Source organism: Tupaia chinensis, unplaced genomic scaffold (assembly GCF_000334495.1).
Source record: "Tupaia chinensis unplaced genomic scaffold, TupChi_1.0 Scaffold000638_1, whole genome shotgun sequence".
In the NCBI taxonomy this organism is placed as follows: Eukaryota; Metazoa; Chordata; class Mammalia; order Scandentia; family Tupaiidae; genus Tupaia; species Tupaia belangeri.
This window is the reverse complement of record NW_006160159.1, coordinates 2,172,927-2,177,926: the sequence shown is the minus strand read 5'-3', so window position 1 is coordinate 2,177,926 and position 5,000 is coordinate 2,172,927.

Genomic DNA, 5,000 nt, shown 5'->3' with positions numbered 1-5,000 from the left:
TAGCATAGCAAAGTTGTATTTAGTTCTTGACATTAGGTCAGATAAACCACCCCTTCCAAGAATCTCAGCAAAATGTTGTACATGTATTGGAGCGCCATGGCTGGCACAAAACAGACAGTTACTTCAAAACCACAAAGAAGTGGGAGCCCAAAGAATTCCTTTCTGCAATTCAATAAACAAGAGGAAAGATGTACTGTTTGCTGGCTCAAAATAGACACTAATTTTACATCTGTCTCTGAGGCACAGCAAAAAGCCAACTAAAGAGCAGTAATAAATGTCCAAAAACAGCATCAGTATCCAAAACTCTCACAGTAATCTTCAGAGGAATTAATTACAATTCTGTGTAACAGTTGCATTGGCAAAATGCACCCATAATTATGTACAGGTACTGTACTGTATTACAGGGAAATTTGCCATGTGATACCATGTTTACATGATAATTGATGGATAAGATAAAACTATTTGCATATGAAGTGCATATGAATTATTGGCATGGCTCACCATTTTATGTGGAATCATATTAAAGTTTCATTTTCTCTAAAACTGTATGTGTAATATGGGGTTACCAAAGGGTATAAAGCCGATACTTAAATTTGCTTTATAGCAAATGGGCCTGGAAAGATATATCTGAATATGCATTGCTAAAAACCTATATATAAAAGCCTTCATAGTTTATCTATAATAAGCACTATTTTTGTTTCAGATTACATTATATTCAATACTCTCTATTCTTCCAAGTAAACAATACTCTAAATTGTATTGCTATGCCAATTAATTTTATAGTCATATGCAAAAAAAAGATTTTCTTTATTGCCTTTAGATATAGCTTTTATTTGCAGATTTTGTATTCTAGTGACATGTCATAGAATAGAAGCAAAATCTGACATTTTTATAATGTCCATACCTGCTGGAAAATTTCAGCATTTGCAAAAATGGCCTATCATAGCATTTAAACATTGCTGATAATTAGCTTGACATTTGAAATACCAGAACTGTTGTTTTGAAGATGCCCTATACAGTGTTACCTAACTAACCCTTTTTCCTGTTTAAATGCTTTCTCTACATTATCCTGTCAGTTACAGTACAAATAAGATATCATTTGCTAATGTATTAACATGCAAAAGAACTGAAATGAAGGGGCTATGCTTCATTTTCACTAGAAGTAGAAGTTCTATTGATGTAAAGGAAAAGTGCATATGCAGATTATAGATGGTTAATTGTTAATAAGGTGGTCACCAGTGATTTCCGATAATTCCACTTAAGTATGCCCATAAGTTTTTCAATGCCATCATCAAACATCATTTATTAAATGTGGCAAATCCAGAAGAATCAGAAGGTGCTTTTCTCACCTCAGGAAGCTTATAGTCTACCTGCAGAAACGGAATCGTAAAATTGTGGCGCTAAAAGGACCCTCGGCGTCGACCTTGGAGGTAGTACAAAGGAAGGAAATAAGCAAGGTGAGGTCGAATGGCTTGTCGAAGTTTGTACAGCCTGTTGCTGGGAAGGGTGGCACTATAAAGCATGTCTTCAGGCACACAACAGCACGAAAAACATACCCACGAATACAAACTCCCAGTGAAGAGTGCAATCTGAATTGAAACGCCATGTGTTCAGAGTAAGGGAACGGAAATCCCTGGGACTTTTGGGGATTTTCATGCTGCAAAATGGAGAATGTTGCTTAATTTTAAATTGTTTGGATGATTGTTACTTTCATGGATCCCCTTAATTTGAGTTATAGAAGCCTACCAATTTGATCAATTACCAGAATCTAACAATACACCCATGTTTCCTGCAATAGTTTGGAAACAATAGAAATAAAGAGGCAGTTCACAGAATTACGAGCTTGAAGACTTGCCTTCTTGTCCCAGTACAACACGTAGCCAGCTGTGTGGCCCTGGTCTATCACCCGCAGACACTTGGTACAAATGGGTAAAAATAATAATAATGGGTTCTCTCTGTTTATGAGATGGTCACGGGGACCTATGAAATGGTACGAATAATGGCATTTGTGTTAAGTACGAAACACTAACAATAAAATGCAAGGTGACATGAGTGTTAGAACCACTGAAATAAAAATACAGACAGGACCACTGCTCCAGGGGCTTCTAACGTTTGCTGCTGCCCTGTGTGGTAGCGCAGGGTGAAGAGAGAAGATCTGAACATGTGCCAGTCACCGTTTGGATACTGGTCCTTCATTTAAAGATTGATTTGCAAAAGTGTTCCCAAGGAGGAGGCCCCGCATGGGAGAGAGCACACTTAATTCTTTAGATAGGATGCAGATGTATAGCCTCATTTTTAAAATGTCTCGGTTGATAATATGGCTTAACGTTAAAAGAAGTCTTCTGAAATTGTCTGAGTCATTTGGTTTACTAAATCCCTAATGCTTAGACACTTGGAAGTCATTTAAAACAGATCTTCAAAAAGTTCATAAAAATGAATATTATGGAAGAGTATGCATGGATTTCAAAGGTTTCTGTTTGTTTAGGTTTGTTGTTGGTACCAAATGAACTCCTCTACTTTAACACCATTTTCCATGAAATTTTGAAGTACCTTTGTATGTTTGAGCCAGTGGACTAAAACCTTCGCTGGGTTGCTTTCTTAATGTCTTATGTAGATTAAGTGTTGGGAGGACCTTCTCAGATCTTTCACGTGAACCTTAGCCTTTATTCTTCCCGCCCTCCTATGCAAGGTGAGCTTTCCAGGTATGTGCTGCTGAGGATGGTATGTGGCTCTTTGTCTTAAGTATTTTTAGTCTAGTAACTCTCATTTTTCCAGGGATGATTTATCATTCTCATCACTTCTTTATCACAGATAACATATTACCTCTGCACTCGAATCGGTAAGAGTCAGAGGATTAAATTCAAGATTTAATTCCTCATTTAATAATGAGGCCTGGGGAACCAGCAGTTAGCGTAATGGCTATGTCGCTGGACTCCCACGTAGTCGACCATGGTTCGAGTCCCGGACCCAGTAGCTTAAAACTCACGTCGGGTGCGTGTGCGTGCGTGCCCAAGATCCCGAGAGGAGAATGGAGGAGAAGGGATTGCGGCGTGACCATCCCCCCTGGGGGGTGATTTCTCGCTTTCTGTCTCTCTGTCTCTCTCTCTTCCTAGCAAGCGCATGCGCCCTATAGCAAAAACCTCTCCAAAAAAAAAAAAAAAAAGAATTAATAATGAGGCCTAGTGACAGGTATAATGAGGTGAAGACAAATACAAACAGAAATTTTCTTCTGAATTTGAACGTGAGTCACTAACATGTGTAAGTCTTAGTTTCTTAATTTAAAGAGGGAAATAACAGAACAGCTGGTGGTGAGGTGGCTAAAGCAGCCAGATCGCACATGGAGTGGTTCAAGTCCCAGATCCAGTGGCTTCAAAAACATGCTAAGTGTGTGTGTATGCATTCCCAAAATCCCCAAAGGAGGGACAAATGGAAGAGAAGGGATTATATTGACACCATCTTCCATGGGGGATGCTTTCTCAGTTTCCCTTTCTCTGTCTCCCTGTCTCCCTCCAGTAAGCACACACAAATTACAAAAAAAAAAAAAAAGGAAAAGAAAAGAAAGAAAAATAACTTTATCACTTAGGGGTACAAGATGAATTAATGCTAGGCAGAAGGAGGTACCATGCTAGTTTGAAATAAAACATGTTATCCAGAACAAAACATTGTTATAAAAGAACTATTAACATACTATAGTCAGTCTTCTACAAACTAGCTTGGTCACTTTACTTTTTTTCTCCCAGGGACATTCAACGACATTAAACCCACATTATAAATTAATGAGTTGTAAAATGTCAGCTGATAAAACAAAAGCAGTTTTGAGTATAGGGATAAAAATGTTTCCATTTCAGATTAGCTATGTAAAAAATATGCGTATTAGGTGAGATGAGAGAGGAATTTCTTCACTGCCATAGTTCCAGGGGGGAGAGCCCAGCTCTTAGACTCCTCCAACTGTTCTCGTTATAGGAGCATCTTAGGACGATGGCAGCTGTTCATCTCCCTGGACGTAGTAGCAGGGCCCTCTGTACTTAGGACGGGATTTCAAATTTCGTATGGAAGTGATTTTTCAAAGGTACATGTGTCCATGAACTTGTAGAGAGTCAGGATAAGTGCCCACACGCAGGTAACAACATCTTAGTTATGTCATTTTCCTCTTGAACCTCTTCTATAACATAGGGAATGTGGAAATAATATCAAATGAAAATAAAAGCAAGAATCCTGCCTTCAGCAATTATGAAAACAGATATTGGTCAGAGAATTTGTAACATTAAATTCAGTTATCGTTCAAGAATTCCTAGGTCAGAATGTTCTTTGTGAAATTCATGATTTCCCAAAGACTTGACATCTATTTATTTTTTTTTATAAAAGTAAACATTTGAGTTTTCCTGTGTATGTAGGACTCATAATGGTTTTGATTACTTTACTTAACTCCTACCAAAGGAAAATGGTCATTGTATTGACGTTTCAAACACACATGCCCCCCCCATCTCTCCTTCCATTTAGTGAGTTTTGGATTTATAATTCCTGTCCTTTAGAAATTTTTTTTCAGTTTCACTTTCTGTTTATATCTATAATATGTTTATAGTCCAAAGATATAGTACTTAGCTAATCTATACTCCAGAACACAAGTCAATAATTCCCTTCGATAGCTATAAAAGTCTAACAGCATCTTCATCTACAAGCCCTCCATGATGGCACACTGAAGGAAGACCCCCCAAACAACCGCAATGCACATATAACTGTGCATACATTGTACACCTATTACCAATAATAGTACCACATCTGCCAGCAATTTCACGATGCTTCATTAAATGTATCACGTGGAATGTGGACCTTCCAACCATTTGCCAAAAAGAAAAAAAAATGAGAAGACTCTAATTATTGGAATCCATGATCATTCAACAACTCATTTTATATCAACTATCAAAAAGAAAGTAGCAAGAGGAGATACAGAAAAAAATGGCTTATTATCATGCTTGAAGGATATTCAAGAGGAATGTAAA